The following is a 15,166-nucleotide window of genomic DNA, read 5'->3' as shown; positions in this document are numbered from 1 at the left end:
TTAGGCCTACCTGCCATTTGTTTCATTTAGCTAACATTGATTTCGGTTTTGAGTTTGCACTATGTTATTAAAGAGATGTTTTATTAAGTTTTTAAGTGGCTAAGTCACAATAGGATGTTTAGAAATAAGTCTGGTCACTTTATTCTTATATATTACATAATTGACAGACAGCGTTCTGTGTATGTCAACAGGCATCTATTGCCAAAGCCACTTTGCCTGAAATTATTCAGAAATATCATATATTGTGTATTTAAGTTGTGTTTTTCCAAAAACTACAAAACATGACTTATTCCAACAGTTTAATATAGTGACACTGTTCCTACCCCCAGTTCCTACGCCTTTGGTACACATACCAAACACAATAGAGCTAGGGCCGACTATAATGCAACCTATAGCCTAATAACATGGCAAAACTGTAGATAGCATAGGAATAGCCTATCTATTATTAGCAATCTATTATTTATATGGACTGTAACCATAGCAACGTTAGCTTACCTTGTCTTGCTGGTGTTGGATTTTATGGATTTTACTGAGAAGCTTTCTAAAAGTCTCTTTACTTCTGGGGTTCAAGCAACATGGGAGACCGATAGAAACTTTCTGTTGCTTTTACTTAGTGCCTTTATTCGCAGAATAATTTTTTTAAATTGCATGCGTGTGCGGCGCTACAGGACCTGATTGCGGCCATTTTAGTCAATGCTTGGACAGCAGCGGACTTCCCAGAAGCGGCTCTTTAAGATACGTGTCTATATTTGACGCGCACCACGTCCAAATCGCATACAGCACCCAGAAACAGACATACTATTTTACCCGCAGCTTTTTTCTGTGTGGATGCTGGTCGCGGGGGCGCGGCATTGGTCAAAAATAAAAATAACACAGTCTAATTTTGAAATGCATTGTTGTAACACGCATTACTAAGACTGTAACGAGTACAATATTACCAACATTTTATTAGTAATGCGTTATATTACTGTGTTGCAGTAAAAACTAATATATTACTGTCAGGGGTTAAATTGGGATTTGTTATGTGGGGGAGCTCTGTGGGGAGGAGTACTTCGAGGAGTAATATGTTTAATACTCATGACAGCAAAGCCACTGTTGTGTTTCAATGATATTCTGGACCTCTGATAGGATTTGATAAGTTTCAGCCAATTTTACGGAAATTTTCTGGGAACAAAGTGCTGAGTGAATGAGGTTATGAAATATGCACAAAAGTACATAAAGGTCTCCCAAATTGTGAGAAATAAGATTTTGTAGTCTGATGAAATTGATGATATTATGATATTGAACTGTTTGCCCTCAATATTAAACATTATGTCTGGCGGAAACCAGGCACCACATGTCTTATCCACCCTATTCCTGACGTAAATGCGGGCGACGCCATCTTTGAGCTCAGATCGGTAAAACTTCCGGTGAGCCACTACAACTAATGGTAGTCCTATTGCGAGGGATACGAGTGTGCCGTTTTGACTGGCATTTTAATGCTTATTATGAAATCCAGGAAGACAGGCATAACTTGTGCAGTTAGGGGTTGCCATAATAGATGATACAAATGCAGTAAATCTCTACAAAACATTTGTTTTAACTATAATACACGTACAAGAAATGAATGTGACGCACATGCATCTATTATTCACACATCCATCCAGTAAAACATTTCATAGAAACTGACAGTGAACAATAAATACAATAATTATTCAAAAAACAACATAATATGCTGATAAAAATATGCTGATTTATTAATTCTGCTACTATATATTATTACAAAAATGAGATTACATAAACTGCTTATTAGTTAATGTTTATAGTACTTCGTGATGTGTTTACACGTACCGTTACTTTTGTTATGTTTTAAATGATTTTTTAAGCAAATAATTTCATAAGCTTATGTCTTACCTACTGCATAAAAATATTTTCATAAAACGAAAACAATACTGAAAACATGTAATAGTAGTTTAATATGTATATTATGGTTTGTTTAACCCTTTAAGTGCCACACCAAGAAAAAGGCATTTGAAAAAATTTTTGTTTGCATTTCTTATCTCCTTATGTCACCACTAAACACAATCAATGTATTTTTTTTCAACACATCCCATAATTTTTTAAAAATCGGCCTCTACCAAACGGTTGATATGTCACTTAAAGGAATTCAAACACATACTATGGAAATTAGAAAATATGAACTATAATACTAATTTTTTACAAACATAATCCAAATAAAATGGTTTTGTATATTAAATCTTCTTTATTTATTGAAGTATAACATATTAAAATATTTCAGGTTTTCATTTTAACGCAGGACATGACATGTTTTCATGTTTTTTGCAATAAAAATGACCAAAATTAACAAAAATAAGGATATTCTGCATTTAAAACCTAAAATAAAAGAAGGCCAAATATAGTAATACAATGGCATATTAGTATTTTATGATTTAAGAAACACACTGTCAAGTTTGGTAGTGCAAAATAATTTTTTTTGTCTTTTTTTTAGATAAATTAAAGGGGTCACGGCATGAAAATCTGAGATTTTCCATGTTTAAGTGCTATGATTGGGTGCCCAGTGCTTCTATCAACCTAGCAAATGTGAGAAAGATCAACCCAGTAACTTAGTTTTGGTAAACCATTCTCTGTAAGCATGTGAAAAAATAGGTAATTGAAATTTGGCTTCCCTTGTAATGTCAGAAGGAGCCCTTATTATAATAATACCACCCCTTAATTTGCACTTTCCAACCACAGCACTGCCATTTCCAGTGTTTTAATCCAGAGAGGGAGAGACAGAGAAAATAATTCACAGCACAACTAAGTTTCAATTTCAACAAACCACCATCATTGTGATCGTTGTTTGCACTTCATCCGCTCATTTGCATTTTAAAGGACACACCCAAAACTGCACATTTTTGCTCACACCTGCAAAGTGGCAATTTTAACATGCTATAATAATTTATTTATATGATATTTTGAGCTAAAACATCACATATGTGCTCTGGGGACACCAAAGATTTATTTGACATCTTAAAAAAGTCTTCTGACATGGCCCCTTTAACATTTATTTGTAAACCAGCAATGCTGTGTAGAGTAAGCCAACATTGCAAACAATCCTTCAAACAATTTAAAACATAATTTAAGAAGTAATTATTGATTAATTAATGAGTAATTATGATTTCCATACATTAATTATTTGAATTCATTATAGTTATTTAAAAAAAATATCCAGAAGTGGCAAAAATACATACCTAAGAAATGATCTCAATATATTAAATAAGAAATAACAATAGCTGTGTCATATTCATAGCTGTGAATGATCAGAAATGTATATTTCATAGCAAATAGTACACTCTGACTGCAGAAATGGATGATCTGAAAACATTACCCTAGCTTTTCTTACTTTTACCATTAAGTGACAAATCAACCGTTTGGTTGAGCATGTTTTTGAAAAATTATTCAAAACATATGAAAGTTTTTTCATTGCACCAAGTAACATAATTTTGTAAAGTTAGGGCTCTTACAGTGTAATATGTCAAAAAAAATATGGTTTCCTTGCAAAATTTCAACAAGAACAGTTCATATAACAGAAGTGATTTTTTTATTTCTAAAATCCACATAACAAGATGTGTTGTGACAAGTGCTGTTGATTGATACATTCATATCTAGTGAATTTTTTTGGCAAAACATATCTTACACAAATAGTAGAGATGGCTCAATCAGCTTGAGTTAAGTTAGGTACTCCTCTCAATAAAATATAGGGACTCAAAATGTGCTCAACCGTTTGAGCTGGAAGTTAAAGGGTTAAATAACTTACAATGTGTTGAATGAGAAGCATAAGTTACTGCTGCTGTCGGATCGCGTGAAGCTTGATTTGTCGCCATAAAATCTCAAACAAGTCCATTAAAAATTGTCGTTTAAAAAAAACTCACACAAGGGACAGTTGTGACATTTTAAACCATCACTTGAAAAGGTTAAAAACAGGAAGTCTCAGTATATTCCATGTATTAAACCCTCGACTGACTGTCACACTGTAGAGATACTGGTATGTCTCTGTGCTTTCAAGGCAGGCGGGTTTCGACCGATCTTGGATTTACGCGTCGAAGCACATATTTCAATGTATTCGCCCCCAGATCGGTTTGCAGCATAGACCTGTAAGACGCATACTTAATGTGTCTATCCTCCCTCGCCACAGGCGTTTCTCTGCTTTGCGTTCAAGGAGAGGGCATATCAATACAAAGTACCACCATTTGAGCTGTGTAACACACACAGATGCCCCCAGCGCGAGGTGAGAAGCCACATATGACAGGCGTGCAGTCTCAGGGGTGTGGATAGCACCCCAACTGCTGCGAGCTGTAGGCTGTATATCTGGGACTCGTACGCTTTGCTATGGAAGCTGCGAGGGAAGGATGTATTAGTTTGCACCGACAACATTGCGACTGTTGTGTATATCAACCGTCAAGGCGGTTTTGCGCTCTCGTCACCTGTTGCATCTCGCCCGTCATCTCCTTCTTTGGAGTCAGAAGCATCTGAGGTCCCTTCGTGCCATTCACATACCCGGGTCACTCAACACAGCGGCAGACGTGCTCTCATGAGCAGCGCGCCCTGGTGAATGGCGTCTCCACCCCCAGACGGTTCAGCTGATTTGGAAACGTTTTGGTCGAGCGCAGATAGATCTGTTTGCGTCCCCGGGCACAACCCATTGTCACCTGTTTTATTCATTAACCGAGGGCAGCCTCGGCGTGGACGCGTTGGCACACAGCTGGCCGCGGGGCATGCGCAAATATACTTTCCCTCCATTGAGCTTAATCGCACAGACGCTGTGCAAGGTCAGGCAGGACGAGGAGAGCCTTCTACTGGTCGCGCCTTACCGGACAACCAGGAATTGGTTTCCAGAACTGATGCTCCTCGCGACAGCCCCTCCCTGGCGGATTCCCCTGAGGAAGGACCTTCTTTCTCAAGGAGGGTGCACGTTAAGGCACCCGCGCCCGACCTGTGGGATCTCCATGTATGGTCGCTGAGCGCGTAGAAGGTTTAGGTGATTTATCGCAAGCTGTATCTAACACCGCCGAGAATGCCCCATTAATGTTGTGCTTTCGTACCTTCAACACCGGTTAGATGGTAGGCTGTTAAAGTTGACGTTGCCGCGGTATCTGCACATCACTCTCTAATAAACGGCAGATCGGTTGGCCAGCACGATTTAGTTATTAGGTCCATGGTGCTGAAAGCCCTGCAGGGACCCCCGTTCAAGCCTCTGCAGTCGGTGAGTCTGAAGTTTTTATCAATGAAAACTTTGACCCTGCTCGCGTTGGCCTCTGTTAAGAGCGTAGGTGACCACCATGCATTCTCCATCGATGAGTCGTGCCTTCAATTTGGTCCTGCTGTCTCAAGCATAACACTCAGACCCAGACCAGGCTACGTGCCCAAAGTTCCCACCACTCCTTTCAGAGATCAGGTGGTGAGCTTGCAAGCGCTGCCCTCGGAGGAGGCAGACCCAACCAAGGCTTAATTATTTTCCGTACGCACACTGCGCCTCTACGTGGATCACACACAAAGCCCCAGGACCTCAGACCAGCTCTTTGACTGTTACGGTGGTCAGCAGAGACCTGTTACTAAGCAGAGGATGTCTCATTGGATTGTAGACACTTTCGCCCTTGCTTATAATCTGCAGGGCACCCCATGCCTACATAATTTGAGAGCACACTCCACTAGAAGTGTTGCCCCATCTTGGGCTCTCGCTCGTGGTTCCTCGCTAATAGACATCTGCAGAGCTGCTGGTTGGGCGACACCTAACACGTTCATTAGGTTTTACTATGTTCGTGTCGAGCCGGCTCGCATGTCGGCTTGCAGCCTCTGACTGACGCTACACAATAAGTTTCAGTATGGAAGGCCATCCAGTCAAAAATGCGTAATGGTTTGATTTGACTCTCCTCCACTGCCCTGGCAGCCTGATGTTGTGGAGCATCAGTTGTCAGCCTCTCACTAGCTGCATCCTCATGAACCTATGTGTTTGGCTCAGGCCTCCACATTGTGTCCCCTATGCGAGGTTGTTTTGTGAGTATTTTTCCGTGGGGTTAATCCTACCAGCCCACGTTTTCCCCTTCAGCAGAGCTTACACAGTTAAGGCTGTCTATTACATCAACCACAGTTGACTATTCTCCACCATTAACCCCTGACAGGGCGGTGGCTTCCGCAGCATTCCTATTCTGCTCATATAGGGCACTTCCCAGTTGCTGGCACTACTGTGGGTTATAGGAACCTGTAGTGTCCGGCCTTCTGCCTTAATCCTATTCTCCATCTCCTTATGTGGACCCGAAGGGTTTTATGCAGACACTGGAAGAGGTCAGCTCCAGTGGTGTTTTGGTAGGGATTCCCAATTCGTCGGTCACGATGTGACGTTGTAGTGACCGACTGAAAGGGAGCGTCTCGGTTACGGATGTAACCCTCGTTCCCTGAAGGAAGGGAATGGAGAAGTCCCATCCCGTCGCCACAGGTGCTGCTCCTTGCTGTTTACAGCCGGTCACAGTTTTATACGCACCTGGCAAGGCGGTGCTGACATTATGCAAATACCTCAATGCCAAGTTCATTGGCGTTTTGTAGGGAACTCTCTAAGCGAGTTCCCAATTCGTCTGTCATGACGTGACGTCTCCGTTACCTTCCTTCAGGGAACGGGGGTTACATCCGTAACCGAGAAGTTATGGTATACCTCTTTGACACAAGAATTTAAACGCAGATTAACATTTACGACGAGAAATGTCGGCTAACTGGACTGAGGCAGAGATCAGGGAGCTTGTCACTATCCACACTGAAGGTGATAGAACAGCCCATCACACGCTTCTTATGATCTTGTTATGAACTAAATGGTCTAGAGAGAAATCATGGATAATTAGCAAACTTGATATGCATTGTCAGCTGTGAAACCTTTTATAGTAGCAAGCAAGAAAGCAAATTTTATTTATATAGCACTTTTCTAAACAAATTAATGCAGTTCAAAGTGCTTGACAAAGAACCAATAGATACAATAATTAATACAATTAAAAGAAACAATTTAAAAAAAGTAAAATAGACCCATTAAGATACATAAAATAGAATTCATAAGAATCGAAATATTAAAAAAACTAAAATAGAATAAAATAAAATAAAATACAATACATAATTTAAAACAAATCAAAACATTATATATATAATAGTGTAAGGTTTTGTCTTGTATTTTCTTGTATTTTGTGTATTTTTGTTATTTGTACTTGTATTTTGAATCTCTGCTCTGTTTGGACTTTTATTTTGAAATCATCATGCCATGTCACGCTTCACACTTCCTGTTTGTTTCTGTATATTAGTCACTTCCTGTACACCTGTTGCCCGCTGATTATTACATCGCCCCATTGTGTCTGTATCTGCCTGTTATCTGTTTATCTGTTTCTGTTACCTGGATCTGCCTGTGTTTTTGACTTCTGCCTGTATTTTGGATTTACTGCCTGTTTGCCGCCTGCCCTGATCTTTCGCCCGTTTGTTTGGTTTTATGATTGTGACTCTGCCTGCCTTGACCTCTCGCTTGTCTTTGGATTACGATTACTGGATTTACCCTGTTTTGGATTTGGTTGCTGGCAGTGGCGGATGCAGAACGTGACATATGGGTGGGCATGGATTAAGTCCGGGTGGGCCTGAATCTATGGGTGTCACTTTTGAATAAGAAACTATAACAAGTCTATAAAATTCGTCAAAACTTCAGAACACTAATCTAAACAGCATACACACACACCCGAACTGCACGTCACATTTTTGACATTATTGATACTTTAAATTGTAATGCAACGTTACATTTATTAAGCCTTTTTGGTAAAAAAAATATTGGGCTCTCATAGCCTACAAAAAAGAACCTGCACACAGTGACAGGAAATATAAATGAACCCCAAAAAAAAACTTATACTTTTTTAAATAACCTATTAAAGTGTTTAAATAAATACGGCTACTAAATGCTTAAAATGAAGCTTCTAACATCATATTCTCTTCATGCAAATCACTAAAAATATATTTTCGTTCTCACATATTTAAGTTAACTTACTAAATAAAGAAAGAAAAAGGGAATTGCTAGAATAATGTTAGACTCTGGGGTTAAACGAAATGACAAATAAATAAACATTTAATATACTTTTTGATGAGCACAAGAGCAAGCCTACTCGTGAAGAGCGGAGCCGAGGAGCGCGCATATCAGACGTGAACGAAAGGAATAATGGATTTAATGCTTTCATTTCCTGACAGTTTCACTTGTTAGTGAGGATAGTAATGGCTAACAAGATGACGCCGAATTACATACAACATAATTACCTAACTAAATCTGAGAGAATGCAAACACATTACAATATTTTTTTCCTCCGCCCGACGGCCAAGGCGCATCATTTTTTTTTTAGCCCGCCAGGAATTCGCCATAGCCCGTAATGGACATCGGGCAAGCGATTTTGCGAGGTTTGTTTTGTAGAAAGACTTTCTTTAAAGTGAATTTCGTTTTGTATAAATTGTATCTTAATATTAATCAATGTTTGATCAAACAATTGCCTCGATTTAATAAATAAGAAGCAAACCAAGAACGTCTGTGGTGTGGATTGAAGTGAACCCACTATATTTCCGCAGCCTACACGTCTTTCTGCTTTAATGCATTTCTTAAATTAATGTCTCAATTACACAGTAGGCTTATATGTTGTTATGATAGGCTATTTGTTGCTTAAAAGCAATAGGCTATATTGTATAAAGTCTAGCAATAAACGTGGCGGGACTTATAGTGCTGCTATATCGCTATATCAAACAACATCACTATGATCAGATGTTTTCTTTCTATTTTACCCCGCTGTCATATTTGTTGTGTGTTTATGTTATTGAGAGAAAAGCGCGCAGCACATATTTATAACGTGTTGTTATTCAAAATACGTTTTCTACTTGCTTGCAAAAAAAGTTCTCAAAGTGATCATGGCTGAAAGCTGCTCGGGAATATTTCATTATAACGCAACATTCAACTGCTTTAATAGTTTTTAAATAGTTATCAGGCTTACTTATAATTTTACTGTTTTTAACATAACATGCAATAGATAAATGACACCACATAAAGTAGTATACATGTCTAACTATACAGAGTAGTATTTTTTACATTTCTGATTGGGCGGGCCAGCTGTCAATCTGGGCGGGCCCAGGCCCGCCCATAGCTCCGCGCCTGGTTGCTGGCCCTTTATGGGATTTTACAATAAACACCTTTTGCACATGGATTCACTTCTCATTCACTTCATTTGAAGCATACGTTACAGAATAATCAGCCTACCCGGAATCCAGCAAAGGATTGTATTTCCCACCAGCATTATGAACCCCGCGGTAAGTCTGTTACGTCTTCGTCAGGGCAACCGCCCCATTGAGAATTATGTTCAGGATTTTTTGGACTTATGCTATTTAGTAGATTACAATGATGTGGCTCTCATGGATTTATTCCGTTGTGGTTTGGATTATGATGTGTCCCGCCTGATGCCAGTGAATACTATTCATTGGAAGTTAGAAAAGTACATTGACTTAGCGCTGATATGGAGTGGGTCTTCCTTCACTGTGGGAGCCATGAATGAAGAGCTCCATACTCCCACAGCACCCATCTCACCAGCAATAGCTAATGCCATGCCTGTTTCTAAAATGGCTGCCACCATGTCTGTTCCTGAAATGGCCGCCCCCATGACTGATCACAAAATGGCCGCCATCCTGCATGTTCCCAAAATGGCTGCCATCCTGCCTGTCTCTGCACCTGCACCTGTCTATGAGAGAGCTACCACCATTCCAGCACCTGTGTTTCAGAGAGCCATTGTCACCACCACACCTGCACCTATGAGGGCGGTAGTTCACCCTGCACCTGCCATTAAGATGGCCGTCATGCCTGAATCTACCACCACAGAGGTATATCTCATTGACTCTGTTATTTTTGAGTTTGCCATAGCCCTGTGGTGCGTTTGGTCTGCCTGCTGCTCGTTTGTCCCTTGTGTTTCTCAAGGCCCTGAACCCGAACCCCTGGACTCATTTGGTCTGCCTAATTCATCCAACTCATCCGATTCATCCAACCCATCTGATTCATCCGACTCATCTGATTCATCCGACTGCTCTGATTCACTCGACTCCAATGATTCATCTGATCTGGTCGACTCATCTGATCTGCCCGTCTCATCTGATCTGCCCGTCTCATCTGATCTGCCCGTCTCATCTGATCTGCTCTACTCATCTGATCTGCCCGACTCATCTGATCTGCCCGACTCATCTGATCTGCCCGACTCATCTGATCTGCCCGACTCATCTGATCTGCCCGACTCATCTGATCTGCCCGACTCATCTGATCTGCTCTACTCATCTGATCTGCTCGACTCATCCGATCTGCCTGACTCATCTGATCTGCCCGATTCATCTGATCTGCCCGACTCATCTGATCTGTTCGACTCATCTGATCTGCTCGACTCATCCGATCTGCCTGACTCATCTGATCTGCCCGATTCATCTGATCTCCTTGACTCATCTGATCCGCCTGACTCATCGGATTTGTCTGTCCGGCCTGATTCCCCATCTGAGACATCGCCACCTGGGACAGTGGGAGCTTTCCCAAGTTTTTTTTTGGGGGGGGTAGTACCCGGACACAGGGAGGAGGCAGAGGACACCAAGGCGGAGGCCGAAGTGTGCTCGGACCCTTCCTCTCCTTGTGTGCCAGGTCTATTCCTGCCCTATGACATAGCTCCAAGCCTGCCCCATGACCCAGGTCCAAGCCTGCCCCATGACCCAGGTCCCAGCCTGCCCCATGACCCAGGTCCCAGCCTGCCCCATGACCCAGGTCCCAGCCTGCCCCATGACCCAGGTTCCAGCCTGCCCCATGACCCAGGTCCTAGCCTGCCCCATGACCCAGGCCCACACCTGCCCCATGACCCAGGCCCACACCTGCCCCATGACCCAGGCCCACACCTACCCCATGACCCAGGCCCACACCTGCCCCATGACCCAGGCCCACATCTGCCTTATGATCCGGGACCATGCTGGCCCCACGACCCTGGACCATCCTGGCCTCATGACCCAGGACCTCTTACGAACTGCCCTGCCTTGCCAAGAGGTCCTGGCCCGCCCGCCCACCCTCTATTTGGACTTTGTTTTTTGAATGTTGGGCTCCGGGAGTCGCCCTTTAGAGGGGGGATTCTGTAAGGTTTTGTCTTGTATTTTCTTGTATTTTGTGTATTTTTGTTATTTGTACTTGTATTTTGAATCTCTGCTCTGTTTGGACTTTTATTTTGAAATCATCATGCCATGTCACGCTTCACACTTCCTGATTGTTTCTGTATATTAGTCACTTCCTGTACACCTGTTGCCCGCTGATTATTACATCGCCCCATTGTGTCTGTATCTGCCTGTTATCTGTTTATCTGTTTCTGTTACCTGGATCTGCCTGTGTTTTTGACTTCTGCCTGTATTTTGGATTTACTGCCTGTTTGCCGCCTGCCCTGATCTTTCGCCCGTTTGTTTGGATTTATGATTGTGACTCTGCCTGCCTTGACCTCTCGCTTGTCTTTGGATTACGATTACTGGATTTACCCTGTTTTGGATTTGGTTGCTGGCCCTTTATGGGATTTTACAATAAACACCTTTTGCACATGGATTCACTTCTCATTCACTTCATTTGAAGCATACGTTACAAATAGTGATAACACTAAAAAAAGACTTATCACTGATCTTAACCAAGAAACGACTATGCCACCCCAGTATTAATATCTGGGGACCTATTAAAACAGGACACACAAGTTCACAGTTCTCCTGACCTAAAAATGGACAATGAGACATGTATATGGCAATACACAATTTTTATTGAGAAATGTATACTTTATTAAATATTCCTAAGCTTAAAAATTGGCCAAGCAATAATAAAATGCCAATTTAATGGCAGTTAGAAATTGCAAAAACATACAGCGAGTTTGCCCCAAAAAAATAAGGACACCAACAAACTCAAGGAGCTGGGCCAGGCCGGGTGCTGGACCTCCAAGAGACCCACAGCAAAAAAATATAAATGTGCACCAAAAATCACTCACACTAGTGAACGTCACAGCAAAAAGAAAGAAAACTACACGATCAGTACGAAAGGTACAGCACCTGAAAAACAACCTGCCCACCCTGGAACCCCCCAGCTCCTGAGAAGAAAAGAAAATGCAATTATTCAAAATGAAACAAATGAATAATAGGCAAAAGCACAAAGTCAAATTATGAAAAGAAAACTTAAATTCAAATACACAAATATAACAAGAAGAAATACAAAACCACAAAATAGACACACTTAGCTCTGGGAGAAGCAATTCCAACGCAAATCAGGCGATAAGCCCCTTGACTCCTTCAAAAAGGAACACTGGAATGTGCTACAGAAACAAAATTCAACACTAATAGCCAGAGATGTTCACGAGTCTCTCATCTGAAGTCTGAGTCGAGTCTGAAGTCTTTCAGCTGGAGTCCGAGTCAAGTCTGGAGTCTTTATCACTGAAGTCCGAGTCGAGTCTGGAGTCTTTTGTCACGAGTCCGAGTCGAGTCTCGAGTCATTTCATGCATTGCCGAGGGGAAAAAAGGTCAATTTAAAAATTCTGTAAATACCCTTTTTTATTTAGACAAAACAGTTATCAGTACATAATATACATGTAAAACACATGTAAAAGTACACTTTTATTTAGTTAAAACTAATCAAACTTTACCTTGAGATTAAACCTATTTTTTACACTAAACGGTGTAAGCTTTTAAGAGGGTTTGCACAACAAGAGAATAACATGAAAAAAAATCTTATGTTTTTAGGTGACATAGTGATTAAACTGGTATGTTTAAGCATGTGATTGTCCAACTGAATAGTGACTACTCTAAAACAGTATTGCACTTCAAAAATATTAAATTTGACAGGGTGTTTGCTGTAAGTTATTAATGTATTAGCCGTGCAGCTTGTAATTACCTAAACTTAATGCTTGCCTGTACAGTACACAGAAGAAGGAATGCGCATTTTTTTGATGAAGGCACTAGCAACAAGGATATTACGACGACTCCAAGACCCATATATGGTAAAGACAACTCAAGCGGAAACAGCTAGATGGTCAGTCACATTTAATGTTTGCTACATCAGAGTTAATTCAACAAATGGGTTTCCATCTCCCTTTACTCGAATTTACTCTTTTTGTCATAAATCAAAAACCACCTCAAGCGAGCGTATAAACTTTTTTGCGCATTAAGGGATTTTTATTCGAAATTTGGCATTTCCATCAATCGTTTTTGATGCAATACTTCAAAATGAGCATAAAATTATGGTGATGGAAACCAAATGGGGCGAGCAGAGTTAACGTGACTAACCTGTGTGGGTGTGTTCTCAGGTGTCTAATAAAGTTCGAAGTTGTTGTCCCAGTATCCTTTATGGTTTTTCCACATTCTTTGCATGTGGCTGTCCTTCCAGAAATGCCGTCTAAAACATTTAAAAAACCAAACGATAGAACATATGGCACTGCCGGTCCCGCCATCTTTATGAGACTCTTATCACATTTCAGATTTTACGCGCCGCACGTCATTGAATTCTATAATAAGGGTCCGGTCCGATCCCGTTTACTGCAGTACAGCATACACAAAAAAACACACATAATCCTTTTAATGAAATCAGTAGTTAAGGATAAAAGACTCGAGTTGATTTTAAAATATTCACGAGTCTTTTATGTCGAGTCGAGTCAAGTCTGAAGTCATTTCAGTTCGAGTCTGAAGTCGAGTCTGAAGTCCTTAAAAATGCGACTCGAGTGCGACTCGAGTCCGAGTCACTGACTCGAGTGCCCATCTCTGCTAATAGCACAAAAAGGCTGTTATTAAAGCCACAGTTCCAGAAAGCAAAGCAAATAGCAAGGTAGCCAAGCGAATGCTAGTAACAGATGAAATGTAATAGCATCCCCCGACCACCAGCTGGCACATAAACAATACAAAAGGAAACCAAAACAAAAAAATTAAGCTCAGCAAAACTGCAGCGTTGAAGCGTCAAGCCATGCAGCGACAGAGCTCAGCAAAGAGCAGCACTGGAAAGAGCATTAGTTGCCTAGTTTACATCTAAATCCAAAGCAAACACATACAATAACTACACATACCTTTAAACAAATTATAGGAACAACAATTGGGTTTTCCTACCAGAATGCAGGAACTACATCTCCCATCTGGCAGCTCACAGCCTAAACACTATTTCCCCGAATAAATATAATTAGAGAAAGTCTTGATGACGCAAAATATTAAATCAATATCATTTACTTACCAAGCAGTAGGACAGCAGTCACTCCCGCACTCAGCGTTATGCATAAACATAGACACGCTAAGATACCACCCCCATGAAACGGGAAACAGTAGCACTATGCGACCCGGTAAAGCACCGAACAGACACCAGCCTTCCAGAACAAACAATACAGTTAAAAACGAAACTACATCAACCAGACGCAAACGCCAAACACCTACCTCTACCACAAAGCAGCGACACACCGGAAAGCGGAACCCTCAGTCAGCTGAGAAATGACGCAGCATCTCGTGTCCTTAGCAACGCCTTTATATACCTGTTCACTCACGGGCTCATCAATAATGGGCATGAACCTCAACATTACACACAAAACTGTGTCTCACCACATATATAAATTAAATCAAATAAAAAAAAGGTTGTTAACTTAATTTTTTTGTACACTATAAGGTACCTTTAAAAGAAAAGAATCAGAAGATCTGAGAGTCCTTCTCGGTTCATATACTGTAATCATATTTGAAAGATAGTCTGGAGCAAGTCGGTGCAATGCCTTATAAACTAATAAAAGATTTTAAAAATCAATTCAAAAAATTATAGGTAACCAGTGTTATGACTTTAATACTGGTGTAATATGATCTATTTTTTAGTGTAATGGTTCTGTCATGTGTTCTTGTCTTGTTCATTGTTCATGTCTTTAATTTTGAAATCTTATGTTACAATTGTGTTACAAGTTCGGTGGATAAACATTGGGGCAAGTAACTGATAGAAATTCTATTTGGTGTTAACTAAAATAGCTTCACATGGGCTAGCTTAAGAGTCATAACACAACACAGAAAACAAGTCGCTTTTTTTAAATAGCTTAATGACTTCCCTGTCTAACTCTGACCTCCTTTTCAAATTTTTTCCTCTTTTAATTTT

General features: G+C 40.8%; 1 protein-coding gene across 7 annotated transcripts in view; it reads left to right on the top strand.

Moving 5' to 3' along the window:
* Positions 1 to 15,166, top strand: part of camk2a (calcium/calmodulin-dependent protein kinase II alpha) — a 496,915-nt gene that overhangs the window by 449,223 nt on the left and 32,526 nt on the right. The gene's annotated exons all lie outside the window — the stretch shown is intronic.

The sequence above is a fragment of the Misgurnus anguillicaudatus genome, chromosome 9 (assembly GCF_027580225.2).
Source record: "Misgurnus anguillicaudatus chromosome 9, ASM2758022v2, whole genome shotgun sequence".
Classification (NCBI taxonomy): Eukaryota; Metazoa; Chordata; class Actinopteri; order Cypriniformes; family Cobitidae; genus Misgurnus; species Misgurnus anguillicaudatus.
Note: the sequence above shows the minus strand (reverse complement) of the source record. Positions and strands in the feature narration are given on the sequence as shown.